Source organism: Rattus norvegicus, chromosome 18, assembly GCF_036323735.1.
Source record: "Rattus norvegicus strain BN/NHsdMcwi chromosome 18, GRCr8, whole genome shotgun sequence".
Classification (NCBI taxonomy): Eukaryota; Metazoa; Chordata; class Mammalia; order Rodentia; family Muridae; genus Rattus; species Rattus norvegicus.
Genome location: NC_086036.1, coordinates 9,237,066 through 9,264,335, shown reverse-complemented (window position 1 = coordinate 9,264,335; position 27,270 = coordinate 9,237,066). Strand labels below are relative to the sequence as shown.

The window sequence follows — 27,270 nt, the reverse complement described above, 5'->3', positions numbered from 1 at the left end:
GTAGTACACCGCTGTGTAAATATACCACATTTTCTATATCCATTCCTCTTTTGAAGGGCATCTGGATTCTTTCCACCTTCTGAGTGCTATAAATAAGACTGATATGAACATAGTGTAGCATGTGTCCTTGTTATATGTTGGAGCATGTTTTGGATATATGACGAGGAGTGGTATAGCTGGGTCCTCAGGTCGTGCTATGTTCAATTTTCTAATAAACCACTAGACATTATTTCCAGAGTGATTGTACCAGCTTGCAATCCCACCAACAATGAAGGAGTGTTTTTCTTTCTCCACATCCTTGCCAGCATCTGATGTTACCTGAGGTTTTGATCTTAGCCATTCTGACTGGTGTGAGGTGGAATCTCACATTGCTTTCATTTGCATTTCCCTGATGACTTAAGGATGTGGAAAATTTCTTTAGGTGCTTAATGGCTATTCGATATTCCTAAGTCGGGAGGTATTTATTTACCCCTCTATACCATTTTAATAGGGTTTTTTGATTCTCTGGAGTCTAACATCTTATTTTTTCATTTAGGAATTCACTTTTAATCAGATCTTTTGAAACTACTATAACTAACATGCTAAGCACTCTGGCAAGGGTTAAGAGGAAATCACAAAATGGTATCAATTTGTATTTTGGATAGCTAAAGATGATGAGCCTTTAACTGTTAAATGCTAACTTGTAGGGATATTTTTCACTTTTTATTGGATATTTTCTATATCTACATTTTAAATGTTATCCCCCTGTTTCCCTTCCTGAAACAGCCTACCCCTAAGGCTTACCCCTACCTCCATGAAGTGCTTCCACACACAACCACCTACTCCTTCCTGTTCCCACGCCCTGGCATTCCACTACAATGGGACATCCAGCCTTCACAGGACCAAGGGCCTCTCCTCCGACTGATGCCCAACATGGTGGTTTTTGTATATATTGGAAATTAGCACTCTATCAGATATAGGATTGGAAAAGATCTTTTCCCAACCTGTTGTTTGTCATTTCTCCTATCAACAGTGTCCCTTGCCTTACAGAAGCTTTGAAGTTTTATGAGGTCCCATTTGTTGATTCTTGATCTATTTCCCCAGTGCCCATGTGTTTGAGACTCTTCCCCACTTTTTCTTCTATGTGGAAGTTCTTGATCCACTTGGACTTATGCTTTGTATAGAGTGATAAGAAAGGGTCAATTTGCATTCTTCTACATGCTGACCTCCAGTTGAACCAGCACCATTTTCTGAAAATGCTGTTTTTCCCCACTGGATGGTTTTAGCTCCTTTGTCAAAGTTCAAGTGACCACAGGTTTGCGAGTTCATTTTTGGGTCCTCACTTTTATTCCAATGATGAACCTGCCTGTCTCTGTACCAATATCATAGAGTTTTTAATCACTATTGTTCTGTAATATTGCTTGAGGTTAGAGAAGGCAATGTCCCCAGAAATTCTTTTATTGTTGAGAAGAGTTTTTTTGTTGTTGTTGTTATTACAAATAAATTACGAATTGCTCTTTTTAACTCTAAGAAGAATTGAGTAGGAATTTTGATGGGGATTGCATTAAATCTGTAGATTGCTTTTGGAAGATGGCCATTTTTACTATATTAATCCTGACAATCCATGAGCATGGGAGGACTTTCAATTTTCTGAGATCTTCTTTGATTTCTTTCTTCAGATATGTGAAGTTCTTGTCATATAGGTCTTTCACATGCTTAGTAGAGTCATACCAAGGTATTTTTTTATTGTTATTATTTGTGACTATTGTGAATGGTGTCATTTCCATAATTTCTTTCTCAGTCAGTTTGTCCTTTGATTAGAGGAAGGCGATTGATTTGCTTGAGTTAATTTTATATCCAGCCACTTTGCTGAAGTAGTTTATCAGCTGTAGTAGTTCTCTGGTGGAGTTTTTGGGGTCACATAAGTATACTATCATATCATCTGCAAATAGTAATATTTTTACTTCTTCCTTTCCAATTTGTATCCCTTTGATGTCCTTTTATTGTCTAATTGCTCTGGTTAGTACATTGAGTACAATATTGAATAGGTAGGGAGAGAGTGGACAGCCTTGTCTATTGCTTAATTTTAGCGGAATTGCTTCAAGTTCTCTCCATTTAGTTTGATGTTGGCTACTGATTTGCTGTATATTGCTTTTTACTCTGCTTAGGTATGGACTTTGAATTCTTGATCTTTCCAAGACTTTTACCATGAAGGAATGTTGAATTTGGCCAAATGCTTTCTCAACACAATGAGATGACCAAGTGATTTGTTTTCTTTGAGTTCATTTATATAGTGGGTTAAGTTGACCAATTTCCATATATTGAAACATCCCTGCATCCCTGGGATGAAGTCTACCTGATCATGATGGATGATCATTTTGATGAGTTCTTGGATTCAGTTTGCAAGAATTTTGTTAATATTTTTACATTGACATTCATAAGGAAAATTAGTCTGAAGTTCTCTTTCTTTTGGGGGGGGTCATTGTATGTTTAGGTATAAGCATAATTGTGTCATCATAGAATGAATTGGGTAGTGTTCCTTCTGTTTCAATTTTGTGGAAGAGTTTGAAGTGTATTGGTATTTGGTCTTCTTCGAAGGTCTGATAGAATTCCACACTAAATCCAACTGGTCTTGGTCTTGCTTTTATTGGGAGAATTTTAGTGACTGCATTATTTCTTCATGGTTTATGGAACTGTATAGATGATTTATCTGATCCTGATTTAATTTGGTTCCTAGTGTCTGTGTAGAAAATTTTTCATTTCATCCAGATTTTCCAGTTTTGTTGAGTATAGGCTTTTGTAGTAGGATCTTATAATTTTTTAATTTCCTCAGTTTCTGTTGGTTTGTCTCCCTTGTCATTTCTAATTTTGTTAATTTGGTCACTGTTTCTGTGCCTTCTAGATAGTCTATCTAAGGGTTTATCTATATTGTTGATTTTCTCAAAGAACCAGCTTCTGGTTTTGTTGATTCTCTGTATAGTTCTTTTTGTTTCTACTTGATTGATTTCGGCCCTGAGTTTATTTCCTTCAATCCACTCCTCTTGGGTGTATTTGCTTCTTTTTCTTTTAGAGCTTTCAGGTGTGCTGTCAAGCTGCTAGTGTATGCTCTCTCCAGGTTCATTTGGAGGCACTCAGAGCTATGAGTTTTCCTGTCAGTGCTGCATGCATTGTGTCCGATAACTTTGGGTATGTTGTGCCTTCATTTTCATAAATTCTAAAAAGTCTTTTATTTCTTTCTTTATTTCTTCCTTGACCAAGTTTTCATTGAGTAGAGCATTGTTCAGCTTCCATATGTATATGGGCTTTCTATTGTCTTTCTTTTTATTGAAGACCAGCCTTAGTCCATGGTGATCTGATAGGATCCAAAGAATTATTTCAACCATTGTGAATCTGTTGAGGCTTATTTTGTGACCCATTATGTGATCAATTTTGGAGAAGGTACCATGAGGTGCTAAGAAGAAGATATAGTCTTTTGTTTTAGGATGAAATGTTCTAAGATATCTGTTACATCTCTTTTGTTCCTAACTACTATTAGTTTCACTGTGTCTTTGTTTAGTTTGTGTTTGCATGATCTCTGCTTCTATAAAATTATTTTTAAAAAAAAATGCTGTCTTTTACCCCACATTAGGTTCAGGACTGTAGTGCCCCAAAATATCTGGTAGATATCTTCATTTCAGTCAGCAAAGCATCTCACCTACTCTGCTCCATCACATATCACACTTCCGATGGCTTCTCTCTGAGCCTGGCAACAATCTCTCTAACGACTTCCTTCCCAAGGCAGGTTGCCACCATGTCAGAAATATGCATCCAAATTCCGTGACAGACGAATGTCTCCAGCCACCACATACTCTCCTAAACGTAAATCGCCACATGAAAGAACACACAACACAATAACCTCTGATCCAATTGACAAAATATAATTGCCCACCTAGACATACAAAACCCTGTACATATCCATCCCTTTAGAATATTCATAACAACCTGTAAATGCACAGGGGAATCTTAACATCTGCCTCCATGTTCTCTCAGCTGCCTCTTTTCACTTGCTCCAGTCTCCTCCTCCCTCTAAAACTTTTCTCCTGCCCATCCTACCTTCTTGTCCAATGATAGGTCTCATTCTATCTTGAACCTGCTTTCACCTGTGTGATGACATTATCCTACAATATGTCCATTGACGAGAGTGGGGTGTTTAAGTCTCCAACTCTTATTGTGTGAGGTACAATGTGTGCTTTGACCTTTTATGTTTCTTTTATGAATGTTTGTGCCCTTGCATTTGGAGCATAGATATTCAAAATTAAAAGTTTATCTTGGTATCTTTGATGAGTATGAAGTGTCCTTCCTTATCTTTTTGATAACTTTTGTTTGAAAGCTGATTTTATTTGATATTAGTATGGCTACTCCAGCCGTACTAAATGGTCTTGGGACATTTTTTCCCCAAGACTTCTACTCTAAGTGACTGTCTTTGTCACTAAGGTCTATTTCCTGTATGCAGCAAAATTCTGAGTCCTGTTTACATATCCAGTCAGTTAGTCTATGTCTTTTTATTGGGGAATCGAGTCCATTGATATTAAAAGATATTAAAGATTAGTGATTGTTGCTTCTTGTCATTTTTGTTGTTAGAGGTTTAATTGTAATTGTGTGGCTATCTTCTTTTGGGCTTGTTGAAAAATACATATTTTCTTGCTGTTTCTAGGGTGTATTTTCCTTACTTGTGTTCGAGTTTTCCATCTATTATGCTTTGTAGGACTGGATTTCTGTGAAGATATTGTGTATTTTAGATTTGTCATTGAAAGTCTTGGTTTTTCCATCTATGTTTGTTGAAAGTTTTGCTGAATATGTAGCCTTAGCTAGAATTTGTGTTCTCTTAGGGTCTGTATCACATCTTCCCAGGATCTTCTAGTTTTCATAATCTCTGTTGAAAATTCTGCTGAAAGTCTCATATGTCTGTTTTTATGTTACTTGACTTTTTTCCCTTACTGATTTTAATATTCAGCCTAATACTTTCTATGATGCTGTAAGTGATCACGAAAACTTAACCTCCTCCCACCTAATCCTGAGATAACAGGAATGTATTATCCCACTCAGTTTTTTATTTGCAGACTTTCTTTGGACCTCTGACCACACCTCTGTTCACTTCATAAAGATTCTGTCCAAAAATACCTAAAAGTTACAGATTATTTTTAACATTTTTGAGACAAAATAATTTTATAGGGTAGTAGTTGCATATAATTTTAATCACAGCACTTGCAAAGTAGAAGCAAACGGCTCTCTCAGTACAAGGCCAGTCTACTGTACAGAATTCTAGGGTATCAGAGTTGCACAAAGAAAGCTTGTCTTGAAAAAGCAAACAAAATATTTTTACATAGTTTGAATTTTTGGTATATTCTTGAACTAGCTTTTGCTTTTGATAAATATCATCATATTGTTATTATACGTAGGATGTAGATCAATCTAGAGTCCTTTCCTAGCAGGTATAAGACCTAAATAGGGATATAGATCCAATTCCCAACAACTAAAGAAAAATAAAAATGAAAAGGATCTCTTTAATATGTTGGTGCATAAAATTATGCTGATGTTATGGTTTCTATTTCATGTATTACAATTGTCTGAATTTTTGTAACATGAACAAGTAAATAGAGAATGTGTACATAAAATTAATAATCAATGAATTGATTGTTATCCTTTGAGAATAGGTTTATATATCTAAGTATTAATTTTAACTGCTAATAACTATGTCAAACAATTGATACCAGAATTATTTATTGAGAAACTCCATATGACTAATAATTAGAATAATATCATTCAACATATGGCCTATTAATTTTTATTTAAAGATTGTAACTGAATTTTGAACCTGAAATGAAGTTGCATATTAATGTCTTATTATCATTTTTAACTATAAATATCATACTTTTATATTGGGCATAATTAACACTGTGGATCAGCGTCTTCAGAAATTATAGATGTATCATTTGAGATTAAGGTTTCTTCAAGACAAAAAAAAGTTGTTGATTATGAAAATAAGTCAAGTAAGAAAATTTGCCTTTAACCTGTTTTAATATAAGTATGATTTAAACCATTCTGGAGAAAGAAGCACAAACAACCTGGATTCCTATAGATACATTTCAGCAGAATATATTTTCTAATTCATATGTCAAAATGAAAAGAGTTAGTGATAAAAGACTAGGGTGAGTTCTTCAGCTTCACATCTTTGATTAAACCATCTGTTCACAGCATTCTAAATAACTGTCTTGCAAATATATTTTCAAGAATAATGTTTTCTCTCAAATGTAATACTAACAATAAAGTGAGTCTCAAAGGTGAACAAAGAAAATTATGATTAAAATGTGGCTTGAGTATCCATTGCTTACTTGTTTTTAATCCAAATCACACTGTAGGCTTTATTAAATAAGCATTGTTTCTAATACTGCATTAATTTTTTTCAAATCCACTTTATTCTCTTTATTATAGAGCTTTTCAAGGTCTAAGTTGAGCACATGAAAATAGAGAAGCAAAATTTACTTTTATTTTCATATCAAAAATTATGGAAATGTTACCAAGATGACTTTCTAAACAAGACTTGGTCAATGATTGCCCAATGAACATACTAATATGAAAGGAGAAACCTCTCAGTGTCTCAAATGTAGACAAAGAACTGCAGGCAACTAGAGAATTCAAAGATGTAGCAGAGACATGGTCTTCCCCACAGGACTGCCCATCCATTGATAATTCAATACCCAGTAGTCAGTCCTGAGGCCATATTTATATTCGTAACACTGGCAGTTTGAATATGCTTGTCCCAGGGAGTGGCTCTATTAGGAGGTATGGCCTTGCTGGAGTATGTGTGGCCTTGTTGGAGGAAGTGTGCCATTGTGGTGGCAAAGCTCTGAAGCTTTGCCCAGTGAGGAAGAGTCAGTCTTCTAGCAGCCTTTAGATGAAGTTATAGAACTCTCAGCTTCTCCTGTACCATTCATGCCTCGACACTGCCATGCTTCAACCTTGATGATAATGGACTGAATGTCTGAACCAGTAACCCAGCCCTAATTAAATGCTGTCTTCATAAAGAACATACAAAATATATAAACATATAAAAAGTTGCCGTTGTCATGTGCTTCTTCACAGCAATGTAAACCCAAAGACAGTAACATTTTATATTGACTAAGCAGATTGTATTTATGTATTTAAGAATATCTGTGATATGTGTTTGTATGTGCCTATATATATCTCTTTGTGTATGTACATGTGAAACCACAAATTACAAAGTAGCTATGAATTTGAGAGTAAGTAAGTTGCATAGAAGGAATTGGAGGGAGAAAAGAAAAGTGTCGCGGTATAATTCATAAAGTGTATGACCAGTTCCGCGAGTTCCCACTCCACGCAGATCCTCGCACTCTTGCTGTTTCTCTGTTAGCCACTTTCCACACTGTCCCGTTGGCAGGCTGTTATCATGCTTGACACAAACACTGCATTCCTTGGATCTTGCGAGCGTGATCCCACACCACACTGACGCCAAGCATTCTGTCATCAAGCATGGCTTCCTGTCACAGACTCTGCTCAAACTTCCAATGATCTAGTGAAATCATGAGTCAACGAAATGTAACCCAATAATCAGATCTATATGTTAAATACTCAGCGTGCAGTACACCTACACAATAAACTTACAACCAATTGATAATGATATAAACAGCCTACCTAGATAAGATAAATTTGCTCATCTAGGCACACAAAATCCAGTACACATCCATTGCTTAAGAACAGTCATAACAACGTGTAAATGTGCAGAGAGATATCGTAACATCCTCCACTGTGTTCTCTCATCCGCTGCCTCCCCTTGCTCTGGTATCCTCTCCTCTCTAAAACTTTTTTCCTGCCCATCTTTCATTCTCATCCAGTGGCAGGACTCATTCTATCCTGTACCAGCCTTCACCTGCCTAATGATATCAACCTACACTTCACCCTTCCTGTCTAATTAAAAAAATGATTCTCTCAAATATAAGCTGAACACAACTATTATCATTTTGAAATTTAAAAGCATGAAATATATCTAACACCCAATGCAACATTTTGTCAGTTAAACAGAACATTTAGTTATCCATTCCAGCTTAAGAAAGGCCTAAAATCTATGTTATATCCTGGCTAACTTGTATACCAACTGATAACCGTCTAATTAAATATGTATTTTCAAAGTTAAACAACCTGAGTAGGCTATGAGACTACAATCAGTCTTCAACCCTGTCAGAAATCTAAGAATGACCAAATATCTATAAACATAGGAAGCCTAACATGGCTTCCAGAACTGAGAGCTTGTAGAGACAAATCTCCATTAGCAGTCCTCTGTTAGCAACATGTGAGCACAAGTCTTCAGCCTTCTGGCCTAGGATCAACTGATGGACCCTTGAAACACAGAAATCTTGAAGAGCTGATAATTCTGGATTGGCAAAGATTATCCATCTACTATTCTGCATAATGTTTCCCTTTTGGACACTATTAGTCGTAGATGAAATAGGCAGTTTCTGCCAAATAGCTGCCTAGCCACAAAGTACTACCTCACCTGGAGGTAGAGATGCTCAATTTGTTCATTAAATCCACCAAAGGGGAAGAATTTGGAGCAGATATGTCTCAACAAAAGATAAATAGCTTTAAATCTCATATTTTGTGGATTTCTGACATTTTAAAAAACATCTATCTATATAAAGTAATCTGGACTGTTGTCCATTAACTATTCTTAGCTATTTCTGATGATAATATTTTAAAAACACTCTAATGGTGAACTAGGAGCCATGAATTCGTTATTTGGTCTGTAATTCCTGTGTTTAATCAACACAGAAGTTTGTAATGTCCAAACCTTGTGTTTTAAAATTTTTGTAACAAATAAATTGTATACCAAAGTAAAGATATGATTTTAGCTTAATTACCAAATGAGATTATGGCTGTACAACTCAATCTAGCTTATTCCTCCCTGTTAAGTTATGACCATTTCTAAATTCCTCATGAAAACAACCTTAGAATAACTACCTTCAGCCCCCCAAAACTCTAGGGAATCAGGGTAATGATTCTTCAATAACTTCTTCAAGCTGTAGGTATATCACTGGAGAGGTAGGTGTGCATTGAAATATCCTTGGAAGGGTAGGGAAAATGAGTTTAATGTTGTAGTCTGATGTATCTGTCTTGACTGGACCCAGCTGAAAAGTCCTTGAGATAAGGAATCCAAGCAGGTATATTCTGCAAAACATAATTCTCAAGACAAAAGCTTTTGGATCATCAAGATAATTTTTTGTTTGATTGTCATGAATCTAGTTTTTCAGGTGGTCTCCTTCTATCAAATCTGATCTGTATAACTCTGGAAGGTGTACAGAGCCTAATCAATCTTTTTAAAAAACACAAAGACAAAACCTTTCTCCCAAAATACGTTGTTCCTTAGTCTGTAACCAGAAAGGCTTGTATCTTGTACTTCCTCCCAATGGAATAATATAATAAGACTTAAAATCACATTCATTATGAAAATTAAAACAGTTTTTAAGAAAAGAAGCACGCTAAACAATAGTGTATGAGCCTGTTTAGGCTTTTGTAATCTGACATAAGAGGAAATTAACCTCAAATTCCCATGAAGCCCACATTAAAGCAACATGAGCTTCCTGCTGTGATAAATATCCACAATAACCACAAACCCTCACTACACAACATCATTGAACCATATGGCCTTCAGAGGGGTAATTCATAAAACAATTTGATCACCTTTTTATTAATACCAATACCAATAAATAAGCAACTTGTAAAACCAGGATTTTAACCCAAAATTCCCATGGAGCCCACATTAGAAAGAATATGAGTATCCTGTAAGACTTATTGAAGCACTGTGTTTTTATACCATCTATCTGTTAAACTTTCTACTTGGAGAATTAGACCTCTACTAACTAGCAACTTCTATCATATAAGTCTGCTATGCACTCTGCCTGGTACTAGATACTTTTATTTTTATATATTTGGTTGTGAGCCTAGCCTTTAACGGCTGAGCCATCTCTCCAGCCCGAGACTTTTATTTTTAATAACCTTATTAACTTGTAAGTATCACCACTCTCTACTTGGAGTCAGTGACTAATTTTCCATATCTTAGTTCTGAACCATGGGTGAAAATCCCCATGTGATTCGGGTAATTTCTGTACTATCTTCTTCTAAAACAAACTTAATCAACTGCCAATAATACCTGTCATTAAAAAGCAGGCAGCTTGTCTAACCAGGATTTTAACCCAAAATTCCCATGGAGCTCATGTTAGAAAGAATATGAGAATAAAGTAAGACTTTTTTTTTTGGATGGGATTTTTTTTTTACTTACATTCAAATGTTATTCCCTTTCTTGTTTTTCTGTCCATAATCCCCCTATCTCATTCCAGCCACTTCTCCTTCCTGCCTCCCTACCTCGATACTCCCCTACATTGGGGGATCCAGCCTTGGCAGGACCAAGGGCTTCTCCTCACATTGGTGCCCAACAGGACCATCCTCTGCTACATATCGTAGCTGGAGCCATGGGTCTGTCCATGTGTAGTCTTTGGGTAGTCATTTAGTCCATGGGATCTCTGGTTGATTGGTATTGTTGTTCTTATGGGGCTGCAAGCCCCTTCAGCTCCTTCAATCCTTTCTGTAACTGCTCCAAAAGGGACCCCGTTCTCAGTTCAATAGTTTGCTGCTAGCATTTGCCTCTGTATTTGTCACCATCTGGCTGAGCTTCTCAGGAGACAGCTATATCAGGCTCCTATCAACATGCATTTCATGGCATCAGCGATACTGTCTAGTTTTTGATGGCTGTGTATTTATGGGCTGGATCCCCAGGTGGGGCAGGCTCTGAATGGCCATTCGTTCAGTCTCTGCTCCAAACTTTGTCTCCGTATTTCCTCCTATGAATATTTTTGTTCCCCTTCTAAGAAGGTTTGAAGCATCTGCACTTTAGTCATCCTTCTTCTTGAGCTTCATGTGGTTTGTGGATTGTATCTTGGTTAATCCGAGCTTCTGGTCTAATATCCAGTTATCAGTGAGTACATACTGTGCTTCTGGCAACTGTCTTTCAGTTCTGGTCGCAAGCAGAAACCCTGCCCCTGACTGCTCCTAGGTTCCTGTGCCCAGAGGGTACAGATTGCACTAGGTGGGTTCCTCTTGGGCCAGGAATATGAACAGAAGTAGTTGTCTCCTCTGAGTTCTCAGGATTGTCGCACTTCTGAGAGGCCAGCTTTCTCCCCCGTGGGATTTGGGTACAGAGACCTCTGGAATTGGTTCAGTTCTGGGCTCTAGGAACCAAAATATTCCTCCCTGTAAGACTTAACAGAGAATTAATGTTTTCTATTATCTTTAAGCAATTAAACCAAACCTAAATTAAATCATTTTCCAAACAACTTTTGTTAAAGAAGCAAACAGCTTCTAATCTCTAGCTCTCTGAGCTGACAGTCTTATCACAGTAGGAGCCCTACAGCTTGCAAGCCTGCTTGTGTTTCTTTGTTTAAGGTTCCTGTGCTTGAGACAACATATGACTCAACATGGTGCTGGCCCCGTCTTACTTAGAAAATAAAACGTTCTCTCTAACTCTTAGGCTGATAATCTAACTTACTAGTGGATTCTTGCCCAATACATTGGTTGGCCACCTGTTGCGGTATAATTATTAAAGCACACTACTGGTTTCAGCGAGTTCCCACTACAAGCAAATCCGCAGCGCTCTTGCTATTTCTCTGTTAGCTGCTTTCACACACAGTACCCATGGTGGGTTGTTACCATTCCTGACTCACACACAGCATTCTGCAGTCTGTGATAGCATGGCCCCACGCCATGCTAGCCCCAAGTATTCTATAGCCTAGCATGGCTTCCTGTCACAGACTCTGCTCATACTCCCAACAACCCAGTGAAATCATGACTCTATAAACTATAACCCAACAACCAGATTTATATGTTAAATACTCAAAGTGCAATACATCTACACAATACACTTACAATCAATTGATACGGATATAAAAAGCCCACCTAGATAAGATAAATTTATTCATCTAGACACACAAAATCCTGTACACATCCATCACTTAAGAACAATCATAACAACCTGTAAATGTGCAGAAAAATATCTTAACGTCCTCCACTATGTACTGTTAGCTGGTCCCTCCCCTCTCTTTGGTCTATTCTCCTCTCTAAAACTTTTTTCCTGTCCATCTTTCATTTTCATCCAATGACAGGCCACATTCTATCCTGTACCTGCCTTCACCTACATAATGACATCAACCAACAGGGAAGGGTATAAATTATATACTTATTTCATAAAATGAAATTATTACATAAATAAAAGTTAATGTGATTTATGTAACAATATTCCTACAGTCTTCATAGGTAGTTTAAAACTGTCTATATGTAAGTTGTGTATAAAGCAGTTTCAAAGGGACATTTATCAGGATGCTTCAAGGACTATAACTGTCAATATCACAATAGAGAATGGGAAACTTTATTTCTCACAGATTTATAAGATTTTAGTTTCCAGACCATTAATTCATTGTGGGAACTTGAACATGCCCATTCGTGATTTAAATGGAAATATCAAGTTATTTGTTTTATAAGATACTACAGAAGATTTCCTTTATCTACATCCTTTGTCACGTTTATAATCACAAAGTGTATATTGTTTTCTGATTACAAAGGTAAAATGCGTTATAGTCAACTAAGTGAATCTTGTTAGAACTAGTAGTCCCTTTTATACTCTTCTTTCTTTTCAAAGAAATTAAGCTTTATAAATGTTAAATTACAATAAAGGTATGGGAAGTACATATAGCTCGTTGGTTAAGCAGTTGTCTAACATGTCCAAGGTCCTGCATTCTCCTCTGTAGTTATAATGATATCAACAGAATTGTACATAGAAATGTAAAGTGAAATAATCAAAATTTATTTTATTAATAATACATTAAACCACTGGGTATAGCTCCAAAGCATAGTTTCACTAATGACAGGAAGTAACAGGAAACTACAGTACTTTGCATCTGTGGAATAATTTTTGATTCAATAGTTGGCATTGGCTTTAACTTCATCATTGGGAAAGCACTGCTATATTTAACAAAGTATTTTATGTGATATGTGTTAATCAAATTATTAAGCTTACTAATTCTGTCTCGGTAGTACCTGCTTCTTCTGATATCATATAAATCTTTCTTTACTTGTCTACTTCTCAGAAAGGGACTCCAGCCTTGTTCCAAAACTCTTCACACTCACCATCTACCAGGCTCTAACCCTTACACTGTGTTTCTTCAGAGACCAGCCTCTAATCTGTACACTGTGTCTCTTCAGAGCGTTCTTATTACTTCCTAAACTAGTTTTGATTTTCATTGATTTCCTCTCTCAAGTAAAACAAAACTCCAGGATTTATATGCTTTCTGGATTTGTTTCTCAAAATTTCCAACTGTGCTATGTATGTAGAAAGCATTAAACAAATATAAACAACTGACAATAATTTCTGTAACATACTCATTAATTGGAATGTTTCTCAGCTGAAAAGTGGCATTGTGCTAATTGTCACAAAAGAAACTTTTAATTTAAAACCTGGTGAGCATAGTATACAATACATAATGATTTATTGATTATATCTAAAATATTTCCCTAAAAATGCTGTTTCTTTGTGCAAAACCAAGGACTTTGTATAACACATATGCTTAAAGCTGTCATGTAAAATGGTATAAATTCAGTATCTAGATCTCAAGTAAATGTAGCTAATTTGAAACTGTGCAAAACTACATAAAATACTGAAATATAAAATAATACCAATATTTTAACAAGGAAAGTTTGATCATAGTAATTAAATGTATCAAAAATTCAAACATGTTAAGGTTACAGGTCATCAGTTAATATTCCCTGATTCCAAGATATCTTAATAGGGCCTTGCCTCTGGAAATAGCAGTGACGTAACTCTGTAGGCATTTGATGGAAATGTTGTGCCTGAGTCCAGCCCCTTTACTATAGGTTTTATACCTTTGTTCATGGTGGCAAATAACCAACAAAATAACTTTTATCTAAATAATTGTTTTCAGCCAAGTGGAAAGGACATTTTCATTTTCCTTCTCAAATTAGATAGTGATTGACAAGGGATCTAAAATTTAATCTGCTTTTTCTCAGGGTATAACTATGTTTTATATCACAATTTACTCTCCAATGAATGTCTTATAAAAAAATGAACGACTTCCCTGTTAGACCATCCCTGCTACGTTTGTATTCTTTTACAACATCCTGTCTTCATTAGCCCAATGCCTAAGAACCATCTCCAACAAAGAAATCATGGCACCATTAACTGTTCAGAAGACTTGACTCAGTAGATCCTGTCTCACTGTCTTATACTGTTTTTCTATGTATAACTGATTCAATCTTCTCATGATAAATATTGAATACGAACATGTAGTAGATCTGGGTCTATGGCCTCAAAGCAGATGGAGAATAAATTAGGTGTTATTAAATGAAGGATTGTTTGTGTACCACAGGTATCCAGAGCTTTCATAAGTAATGCTTGGAATACAGCATCTGGACTTCCATGAATTTGTGTAATGATCAATGTCTGAGACAATTCAATAATATACTGATATTAATAGATAAGGATGCATTAATATTTTAATGATGTATTCTTCAGAAAATGCTTCAATCTGTACATTGTCTATGAATTTACCAATGGCTAACCTTTTTGAATATGGAGGTATGATGTTACAGATTGTGAACAGTGCCATGTGATACTGTGTATGTTCCCTTTCTGTATACAACGTAAGTCTTTCCTCCAAGTGAATACTCAAGCAATAATCTAGCTGTGATGTGTCCTTTCACATGTTTCTGGGCTTAATTCCACTAGTTAGCTAAGCTAGAACAACGCATATTAAATTAATATCAGAAAAAGTTCTGAATTTCCCAATATAAAGATTAGGCTTCATTATTGCATTACATTATGTCATTGTGACATAAATACCTGAAATAATGAACATAAAAGAAAAATGTTTATTTTTCCTTAGGTTCTTAGAATTATAAGCCTGTATTTGTTCAAGGCTGTAGGTAAAGAGTTATGGACAATAGTCTACCGTGGTAGCTGAAGAAGTGGCCTGTTCACCTGATAATAGCCAGAAAGCAAAATAATAACAATCACTCTATCTCCTTCGAGAATACTTCTGCAGTGACTGAAGTCACTGTAAATACGACCCATCTCTTAAAGGGTCCACTACCTGAACTTTATGGCTTTAACACACAAAACTTGGTGGAATAGTTCATACTCAACCTAGAGCAACCACTAATGTTTTTAATCCTCACTTAAAAAAAAGTCCTACACATTTTTTAATAGTACCCTCAGAGTTAAGGGTACACATGGATCCAGCTGCATATGTAGCAGAGAAGGCTCGATGCCCAGTGTAAGAGTGGGAGGGGGAGCACCTTCATAAAAGCAGGGGGAGGGGAATGGAATAGGGGTTTGGGAAGAAGAAACCAGGGAAAAAAGAATACCATTTGAAATGTAAATAAATGAAATATACAATATAAATAAATAAATAAAATAAATAAAAAAATCATTGCATAGTAGAATTCTCTTATCAATGGGTACAGTTGTTTATTTTCCATTCGACACCGATGTGGGTTTATAGACTATTGCTTTGCTCTTAGTCTAATCTAGCAGTACATAATTAATGTCATTGCCAAAATGTTCTTCTTTGTGTTAGAGGTTTAGTTCAGGGGCAGAGTACCTTGCTACCATGCTAAAGTCCCTGAGTTCAAGTCTCATCATTATATAACAGGCTGCGGAACGACATGTTTGTAGTGCCAACACAGGCTAGTAGAGGTGGGGCTATCTGGAATGTTGTCTACTTTATCAGAAGTTAAGGGCTACATGATATCCAATATTGAAAATATATATACATTATATATATATGTATATACATATACATATTATGCACACACACAATAGTGGTTTTACTCAGTTTGTTAAGTTGCAGTTATTTAACACTAAAAAACTGAACATATTTCTAACCTGATTTTAGGTGTTTTATTTTAAGCAGGAAAATATTGACGATTATACTAGCATAATTGTAGATAATATAGCCTACAACATGTCTAAGCAGTACAGCATCATTGTTTATTGGTCTAGGCTGTAAAACTGTATGGCTTTAACTATACTGAAGATTGAGAGAAAGTACTACAGAAAGTATCCATACCTCTAACAGACATGTTTCAGTACAGGCTAAAGGATAGCCTGTGTTCAAAATAACACCTTATCTTCAAAAATAGTGGTAACATTATTAGTTTATGTGAAGTTTTCAACCCTAACATTACCTTATGGGAATACTACATTCAAAGTGATGGAGATTGTTTTGATAGCCATAGCTCTAATGGTGCAAATAAATAGAATCTAGATATCAAGGTAACTATGCTATAGTACACATGATAGTCCCCATGCAGAATGCACATTTTGTCTTTCCCAAATTATGCATAGTGTCAAGGTTGAGATATTCTAGTGTATAGAAATCATTTATGTCAGATGTTTCTATAAAATCTATAGCAATAAGACTAGTTAATATTTAACTGATTTGAACTCAAAATCATCCAAATATTAATAAAAGAGTAGGGACTAAACTAGAAAGATTTTATTCGTGAATTCAATTCAGTTCCTAAAATTCCAGCTTCTCTGCCATGTCTGATGTACTGTGAGAGGTATACTTTTGAGTCCGTAGCTTGACCATTGGAAAAAACAATGTTTTGGATCCTTGAGATCTGTGGAGTCTACTTCTATTTAGGGTTATCGTTCTGATTTGATTCAAGATGGAAAGAGTAAAAGCCACTTAAAAAGAGTCTGAGGTGGAAAGTTACCAACATAAGACTCTTCAGTGTGCCCTTAAGTAATCTTGAGAGCAGAGAAAACGTTCAGATCTCAGCAGCAAACCAATCCATTTGCTACTGCAGTAGTGGCTTTAGCCAGTGCTGCAGCCTAATTCTCCTCTTGACCCCTCTAAATTGTACAAGTGTAAAATGCACACACAATCTATGACTTTTAACCCTTTACCTGGCACAGCTCTTCAGTCCATGGAGGAGGCTTTAGTCAATGATCTTTTTGTGCTACACCACCCACCCTCCATCACGGGGTTATCACTGCCTCTCCTGAATGTCTCCTATGTGACAGTGATTAGAGAAGAGAATGAACCACCTTGAGATTCTCTAAGAATCCAGACCTTAAACTGATTTACTAACCCTTTTGTGGTTCCTCTTCTTTATCTTTATATCGTGTGTGTGTGTGTGTGTGTGTGTGTGTGTGTGTGTGTGTGTGTGTGTTTGAGTGTTATAAGAGGACAGAGAATATATTTATATAGGATCCATTTTCTTCTTTCACCTTTATACAGATCTCAAGAATCAACCTCAGGTTGTCAGGGTTATTCAGTAACCCACATTAAATCCACCATGTCATCTTGCTCAGCCTCTGTCTCTTGTCTTAATCACTAAATATTGTGTTTAATGCCAATTTCCAATTTTAGGAAAAGGCCTATTTCATGTTTATACAAGACAGACTTCTTGTATATTTTGATCTTGTTCATTATTTTTCTTTCATGATTTAAGGCAGCCTACCAAAGGGGTTTATTATGATATTCCCACACTTATGTGTCACCATACATTGTTCTAATTTATTAGTTAGTGTTTTTCTATCCTCTCTGATTAACCCTGATTGGCTCTGGCCAGTTCCCTTCTTTATCTCGCTTTCTGCCTAATGTCACATTATCATTTCTTGATGACCATTGAGATATCTTCCAAACCTCCAATCATTCTTATCAAATTTTCTGACTGACTCAACCTTGCTTTTGAAAGAGGTAAATGATTGTGTAGCTTTTTTAAGTCATTCACTAGCTTGTGACATTGGATAGGTTACTAATTTTCTATATTCTTCAATTTTCTCATCTCTAAAGTGAAAATGATATTAGCATTATGTTATAGTATTTCTATGACACAAAACACTTAAAGCACTTCAGAAAGTGCTACACACAATTAATTATATTATCAATAACAAGAATGCTAAATTCCCTCACACTGATACTGACCTTTTAACTAATACTAAATTTTTAATTTAACTCTAAGAGTTCATAAACAGAAATCATGTTGACTATAAGGAAAATAGTTTAATTTCAGGTTTCTACTATTATTTCTTATATTCTGTGTGTAAATTTATTCTTTAAGAATATGTTTTGCTCATATATCTCTTGACATGCTATTTCTTTGTTAAATTCAAGTTTTTTAAACTTAAACTTTTAAATTATGATTATTAGTTTTTAATTGACTGTTGCTGTTTTTCCATATATTTCTTAAATTTTAGAGTGTGTGTGTGTGTGTGTGTGCGCGCGTGCACGCGCGCGTGTGTTTTGCAGTGCAGCAGTTGTGTCACTCATGCTACAAGAGGGAATCTCACCCAGTTCCTCTGCAAAAGCAGTGTTTGCTCTTATTCATCAAACCCTCTCCAGCCCTCGTTTCATATACCTTGAGCAATGGGACTGACATTAGAAAATGGTATTAAAATCATAAATGTTTCCCATACTGTCTCTTGAGATTAATTCAATGTCAGTCATTCATAATTTATTATGTAAGAGCATCCACTGCACCCTTATGCCACTGTGATGTTTTTCACCAGAGACTCACAGCAATAGAAAAAGGAGACCTTGGGTCAAGATATCTGAAAATGTGAGCTGAAGTTAATCTTTCCTCTCTAAAGTTGCTTTTTATGGAAATTTGTCACAGTTAGAAAAACTGGACACACTAATATGTACCTAGAAATGAGACTGTCGCTTCAGATGAAATTCCACTTTTCACTATTTTGAAATAGACTCACATAGTCCTTTCAGCACTTGTACTAGCTTCAAGCCCTATTTCAAAAACCTAGAAAGGAAAGTGCAAAGGGTGCAAGTCTCGTGCAAAAGATGCAGATCTCATGCTGAAAGGGCAGATCTTGTGCAAATGGTGCAGGTCTCATATAGATGACTCCATCGTTCCTTGCCACACTGAGAATTCCTATATGTGTGCTTCCTACGCTATGTTTTCTGCATATATGCTCTGGGGTTTTAGCTTTGGGTTTTGTGGGACTCCAAACTGTAGGAAGGGGGTGTCTCTGACTCCTTTGCCTGTACTTGTGACCCTTTTCCTTCTACTGGTTTCCTTGTCCAGCCTTCATATGGGGGTTTGCCTGTAGTCTTATTGCTTCTTGTTATGACATATTAGGTTGATATCCCTGAGAGGCCTGCTCTTTTCTAAATGGAAACAGAGGAGCAGTAGATCGAGGAAAAATGGAAGGAGCGTAACTGGGAATAATGGAAGAAAGGGATAGTGCAGAAGGGGAAACATTGTATTAGAGAAAAATAAATTTTTAAAAAAAGAGAGAAAAGAAGGTAAGGGAGTGACTTGGTGGGTTAATAGGGTTTGCTGCATATGCATGAAGATCTGAGTTCAAATTTATAGCATCCATATGAAAACCCAGGCAAGGCCCTATATTTCATTCAGCCCCAGGGCAGTTTGGAATCCAGAAGGGTGTCAGCAAGACCACTGCAATTTACTGACCTTACTGACCAACAGCCAAGCTCCAAGTCCAGGAAAAGAGAATATGACGTATTAGAGCAAGGTAAAGAATTATAGAACAATCACTGATGATCCTCCACTGGCCTTCAATCTTAGGCACAGGTGTAAGCATCTGCCTATACCTGTGTGTTTAAAATTACACACACACACACACACACACACACACACACACACACTCAAATACATACAAGCATTCACAGATACACAAATGAACACACACACAATACTCATAGATTTATAACTTACAAATCTATAACATCTATATGGTAGAAAGAGATGTCTGTCACTCCAGGAATAAATGAATTAACACACACATATTTCATACATTCATACATACAGAGAGAGAGAGAGAGAGAGAGAGAGAGAGAGAGAGAGAGAGAGAGAGAAACAGTTAAGGAAGGCACAGAAAAAGCATTTATAAGGAATTCTATTCCCCTAAAAAACTTCAATCCAAGATAGTAAAGGCATCAAAAAGAACGAGTGAGGACATTTTATTGAGTGCTATGCAGACACAATTCTCTTGTGTTCTAGAAAGCCAAAGTCTAATTTATTTTTATTTCAAAACAATTTTCACAAATGGGAGAGAAAAATTGCCATTTTGACAGAAAGCATGTATCTAAAAGAATATTATAGACCTCTGCACAGAGCAAGATAAATGAAAATAGTTTGGCAACAATCAAAATTTATGTTGAGAATATAGAAAATATTCTCCAGGAAAAAAAAGGGTTAGTAGGTTTACATCAAATGCGTCTTGACTGTGTACTATTCGGTATATGAAGCTCTCATCATGATTTAGTTATTTATTTTCTTTTATAAGGTACTAAACCTACTGCATCACATATAGTAGGCAGCGTTCTACCACTTATCTCTCTCTTTCTCTCTGTCCTGTGCTAATTTTGGGTGAGCAGGACATTGAACAAAGCACATTGACTATGCAGAACACTGTTGGCCTGTTTACCCAGCATGCATGAGGATGTGCATTTGATGCCCAGCATCAAGTTAAATTAAAGAACACAGAATAAATATTTTGCAAACACTGAAACAATATACACTTTACTGTAAGTGATTAGGTCTTTTACGATAGTCTCCATAGTAATGATAACTGTCAAATATGTTTTCTTCAATGTCTCCTCGTGATCTTTTCTGCAACCTGAAATCATACTGCTGTCTTAATTCATGCTGTTGAATCATATCACTAGAAAATTCAGAGACTGATAAAATACATTTTGTCATGTTTCTAAGTTCTAATCTATATTAGTGAAAATAAGGCAAATATTTCAGAACCACAGGAATTTCTCAACTATGATGGTTAACCCATTGTAAACTGAAAGTATATACAGAAGTGGTTAACCAACAGCTCTACCTAGCACTGAGTTAGCAACAGTGCACTGGATGTTGCACAGCAGGACTGGGATTGTCTGATGTCTGCAGCAGTCGGCTGCCTTGAGTAACAACAGAACTTTGCAAAGAACACTGTAAACCTCAGGCCCATAAAACCGCAAAATTGAAAACTCAAGTCGTGATTACTACTGAATGAATACTTCCCCTGAACCAACATGAAGTTTAAGTTACAAAAGTTGTACAAAAAACATGGGCTATTTAACTATATTTGATTTATATTTCAATTTTCAAATAATATTCCTTTAAGATATTTTTGAATTTTCCATTTAAAATATATAGCATTTAATTTTCAAATATTCCATCTATATTTTAAAGTTTGATTATATTTTGCTGGGCAACCTCAGTGCTTGTGTACATATCTGATTTTTATGTTCTGTGAAATAATTTTTAAAGTGTAAATACAGTAAAAATTATCATTTCTTGGGTATCTATAAGCACAGATGAATTAAAATATGTAATTTTAGCATTTGAAATTTTGAGTCATAATGAAAAATAATCATAATTAAAAGTTTCCCTCTTGTTGAACTGCAATTCCTTCATTAAAATTCTCCTTGTTTTAAGTTCGTCCTTAACTTGGATTTGGAAAATGTCAATTGTCTCTGATATGTCCCAGATCATCATTCCTTTGCTTTTAGTATATTAATTAATTTTATTAATGAATTAATTACGCGAGTGCTTGTGTGTATGTGCAAGAGCTTCTGCCGTGGGGTTTTCTGGAAGTTGGAAGACAACTCGTAGGAATTAGTCTTCAGCTTTTGCCTTGTGTGTTCTAGGGAATCAACGTCATCAGGCTTGATAGAGAAGCGACTTTATCCACTGAGCCAAATCTCTAGTTCAGATTTTGAAGACTTTTTTATTGTTATTATTTTAAGACTGGTTCTCCTTTATGCCAAACTGGTTTTCACTCCTGTCCTCCATCATGCGCCTCTGTCTTGGTCACGTGAGTCGGGCAGGATGCTTCATTCCTGGGTCCTTTCAAATAAGTCTCTGCTATTTTTCTTTTTAGGTTTCAGAAAGAGCAAAGTGAGTTAGACTATGTAGTCAGGAGAGGAGCAGTTAATTCCCAACTGAGTCAATCTCTGGCAGAATCTTTCATCTAACCTTGGCATATCCACAGATCCTTGTTTAGTGGAAAGGGTTTTTAAACAACAGGGTAAAATGCCATAACAGAAAGCAACATTAGAAACACTGTCCAGAAACAAAACTAAAACTGAAGGCTTTTCATGGAACAGTACCTTTTCAGCTAAAAATGTTGTACAAAACATTAATTTTCACATAGAAATATAAATTGAGAAATTCTAAAAAATAATCCCTCCTATGAAAACTGCTCAAAGAACAGGGCACATACAAGGACAGATAAAGTCTGATTATATCATCTAAAGTTAAAAGGGGGAACCGAATACTTCACACAAAAAATATGCTCAGGTAAGTTTACAGACAAGACCAGTTTAATCATCCTTTCTTCCTCAGATGTTTATGTGACTTCTATGAAAAAGGACATTTTTCTAAGAAAAATTCAATTCCTTCCTCTATGAGTAGCACCAGATAGTCATATCCTGATGTGCCACAGAGGACAGGAAGAGACTACGCCCAAAACACAAAAGGAAGAGGAAAAGAAAGATGGAAAGAAATTAAAAGGAAACATTGGTGATCAAACAGTTGTTTGTCACAGTGATTTAGAAACAAAACAAGACGAACAAAAAAAAAAATCCCAAAGCTGTCTGTATCTAAGCAGTAGGATCATTCCTGACAGTGCACAATAAAACTGCAGAAAACTGTTTACCTTGAAACAAAACAAAAAGGGATCATTTGCTCCAGAGCAAACTGCAGTGCACAGCATTCTGAGGCAAAACTTAAATGACTGTGTAAGCATTAAATAAAATTTTCTTTGCACAATAGGTAGAAAAATATTATACAGAGAGCTCCACATTTGGCCTACTAAGTCTAGGCAAGTATTAAAGGCAAGAGAGCTCTGAGGGAAAGAGAAATTAAAAGAGCAGAGAGCAGCACTATTTGACAAGTGCTGAATTCTTTAATCCACTTCCTGTTAGATCCCATTTAGATTTGCACATGGGACATAAACAGCCTTGGAAATGGTTTTCAAAAATCATTAGGTCCACAGAATTTCTGTACAAAATATTAGGCTTCCAGAACTTTTATACAAAATCATTAAGTCTAGAGAACTTACACACATTGGCACAAATAGCACCCAGGAAGTTCACATGTACCAATCCCATTTCACCTCTTTTGACCCATCTAGCCAAATTCACTGTCTATAGTTCTCCACAGTGAGGAAACATGAGCATATGGTCTATACCATTCTTATACAGAAAAAGGCAAATGCATTTACTAGTGCAGTGTACATGTAATATTGTCAAACCACAGCATTATGAGCATGCAAATATATATGCATCAGCACCCAAGTACATAGACAATGTCAGAATGTGTATACAATATAATATAATATAATATAATATAATATAATATAATATAATATAAAATGTTGCACATAAAAATGCACTTACATATCTCTGTAGGGAACGCAGAGTGAGACTGCAGGAAAGGAAGTGATTAGTAGAGAGATCAAGAGGCACTAGGTACTAAAGGCAGGGTCTAGGAAGATCTGAACATGGTCAAAGTATATTATATACTTCAAAGAAATTGTCAATTATTCTATCTAGTGTATACATTGACTATATACCAAGAAAATGTGCCTGATCTTTTCTACTACCAAAAGCATCATAGACACATCTACATCTGTTTCTATTTTCTGTCTGTATATTATATTGTTTACATAGTGACTCTCTCTTAGTATGTGCATATACAAACACACATGTATGTGTTCAAGGGAAATGAAGAAAAATGGGAGAACCGGAGGTAGAAAAAGAGCAGAGGGAAGAAGAAAGAGATGACAGAAGAGCTGGAGAGAGGGAGAGGTAGGGAAGGAGGAAGAGAGTAGTGAGGAGGGCAATGAGGGACAGAGGGAGGAAGAATACCTAGTGGTGAAGACAGATACTCTGACTTATGAAGTAAGATATCCACCATGATTTTGTCTAAATAACGAGATTGGCATAAACGTGACATTATAGGTGTGTGTGTGTGTGTGTGTGTGTGTGTGTGTGTGTGTGTGTACGCATGTGTGTTTTTCAAATGTTGACTTGCAGTTATATATATATATATATATACATATATATATATATATATATATAATTTGTTTGATTCCTGGAAGATTATACATTGTAAATAAATGCTTGATAAAGAAGACCTCTTCTGAAAGACAACTTAAAAGGAATTGAGGATAAATAGAGTTACATGACAACATTTTGAAATAACTATACAACTTGGTCTCCCAACCCATCTCACTGTGAATAAATAGCATGTAGTGTTGTGAGAAGAAAGCACGCTGGGCAGTTCTATTTTAAATAACGATTGCTATGTTCCATTCCATTCCTGGTTAAAAACTGTTTATGATTTAAACAGGTAAATGTAAGATAATAAAGTAGACAGTCAAATCTCAGTGAAAAGGAGAGAAGAAACGACTGAGAGCAGAAGGTTCTTATAACATGCATATTCTTTCTTTTTCAATTTTAAAGGGTTATTTATTTACTTACTTTATTTATCATTCCATCCATTTACATCTCAAGTGCTATTCACTTTCCTGTTTACCCCTCCAGAAACCCGCCTCCCAAATCCACCCTAACCCACCTCCTTCGCCTTTATGAGAGTGCTCTGCACACAGCCACCCCCTCCCTCCCTATTGCTGAAACATCACCTTACAGTGGGGCAATATGTAGAAAACACTGAGAGACATTTAGATTTTTTTGTTTTCCTTTGTATTTATTATTCTTTCAACTACCCCACCTGCATCACTGTCCCCCTCCTCCCCTTTCTCCCAACCCACCTACCTCCCCACCTCTCAGAAAAGAGCAGGCAGTTGAGCAATATTAACCAAGTATGACATAGCAAGCTACACTAACACTAGGCACATATTTTCACTTCAAGGCTGGGTGAGGCAACCCATTTGGAAAAGGATGCCAAGGGAAATCAAAAGAGCAGAGACAGCCTCTACTCTGTCTGCTACGAACTCCACAAGAACAGAGAACTACAGAACCATAACATAGAGGCAGAGGATCTAGGTCAGACACATACAGGCTCCCTAATCTGTCAGTTGATTTTGGGGCCCTGTTCTTGTGGTGTCCCTGATCTCTCTTGCTTGTCCAATTCTTTTTCTTGTCCTCCAAAGATCCTCTGTTCTATGCTTAATATTTGGTTAATGTACTCCAGTCAATGGCTGGAAGAACTCTCTCTGGTCTCTCTGGCGAAGAATGCACTAGGCTCTGGTCCCAAGTCCATCATGCAGGCGTGAAAAAGTGTAGGTCAAAGGTTTTGTGGCTGAGTTGGTGCCCCAAACCTTCCACTTGAGGTCTTGCCTGGTTACAGAAGATGGCCAGTTCAGGCCCTGTGAGACATTTAGAATATTAAAGTGCTATGCTTAAGCTGAGAGTAATACTGGTATTTAATTGTTGAGCAAAGACAAATATTTTACTCATTATTTACTCATGATATTTTACAAATTACTATGCTTTTGTGCAGATAGAGTTTCTGATGAGGAGGAAAGCTCAGCACTCAATCCCTCCTGTGGCTTTTATTGACTTCTACTCTGCATACCTTATTAATATTAAATCATTTTAATTCCACAATAATTTTGTGTAATAGTTACTGTCTTTAAACATATTTTAAAATCATCAAATTATATCCATGGTATCATAGTCACTGTTGTACTTCTGTGAAAAGACACATGGTTATGACAAGAGCTATAAAAAGAAAGCACATTATTAATTTAGCTCATTTAATTAATGGCGCTTGCTTAGAGTTTCAGAAGTTTAGTCCATTATCATCATGGCGGGACCATCATGGTATGGAGGCAGACATGGTACTGGAGAGGTAGCTGATATTTTCACATCTTGATCTGCAGGCAGCAGTGAGACAGAGAGACTGGATCTGGATCGTTCTTTTGAAAACTCCAATCCTCCAAATCCCCGTGAGTAAGTTCTCTAACATTTCCGTACCTCCTGATCCTCCCGGGCATTGCTATTCCCTGAACACTAAGCATGCAAATATATATGGGGCTATTATTATTCAAAAGACCACATGATATTTATGTATATTTTCCTTAGGAATATGTTGCAAGCCTTTATATATAAAATTAACATTAGATGTGATATCATTCTTTATTAAGGTGCAAAATTGTGCCTCTGAACTCATACTGCAGGTGCTTACAGTAAAAAAATTTAATGCATGTATTCACACCTGAAACCATCCATCAGAAAAACATGCAGTGAGAGGAGACAATTAAGTACATTAATAACTTTGTGTGCACTGGAAATTTTATTATCTTGAGTAAATTAATGAGTTCTTTGCTTCTCACTGTGAATCAGTCTAGATGCGTCTGAATTCAACCCAGCTCTGTTTAAAATGTGCAACTGAATATCTTCCTGTGTATGACACTCATGAAGCCAGCACTACAATCAAGATAATAAAATCCATCACCTGTAAAGTTTCCTGGTGCTCACTCACATGTGCCTGATCTCCTCCTGCTCATGGACGACCAACTGCTGATTGCTCTCCGTTACAACTTCTTAGCATTTTGAATGCTTGGGTGTTTGACAGACATGGTACTCATCTCATCATGGCTTTTAATTGTATTTATTTAGAGAAAATTAATGTTGAGCTTTACTTACCAAATTTCTACACCTCTTATAAGGATAAAGTATATGCCTTTTCCTGATTTTTAGGTAGCTTTAATTTTTAGTTTTCATCTGCCTAAAAATCTTGCAATATTTATAATCCAGACACAAGTCCTTCATTGAATTATATATATATATAATTTTTATATGTATATAAAATTTATATATATATAACAGCCATTTACATACAAATTCATACATAGGCTTAATATAAACATCCAAATATGCTAATGTATCCCTAAACTCATGGGGCTAACTCTAAAATAATTTAATACACATATCATCTGCTTGCTACAAAAGTATTTTCCTGTGACCAGTCTTTTCTGCTTTTCTGGTGGTAAGGAAATTTTACATGAGATATAACTTCTTTAACTATTTTACATTTTATTAGCATATATTGATTACACATTAAAATGTTTCCAATGAAATGTTTGCATCTTCTTACTTCCTTATTTCCCCATTTCTCTCCCACTGAATAACTTCCCCGTCCCCTCTAGTCCTCCAGTACAGAGTAGAGCATCTATAACCATAGAAACTCTATCACTCAGAACAGCTCTAGACCTCC

General features: G+C 36.0%; 1 long non-coding RNA gene across 5 annotated transcripts in view; it reads left to right on the top strand.

The window, feature by feature from the left end:
- LOC108348753 (uncharacterized) overlaps positions 1–26,515 on the top strand; it is a 116,320-nt gene extending 89,805 nt beyond the window's left edge. For 3 of the 5 annotated variants that reach the window (XR_010059779.1, XR_001842051.3, XR_005496198.2), the window contains 2 exons: positions 25,934–26,003; positions 26,397–26,515. This is a non-coding gene — a long non-coding RNA (uncharacterized LOC108348753). The remainder of the gene's footprint in view (positions 1–25,933; positions 26,004–26,396) is intronic. The other 2 variants (XR_001842052.3, XR_005496199.2) reach the window with 1 other exon arrangement.
- The last annotated feature ends 755 nt before the right edge of the window (positions 26,516–27,270 follow it).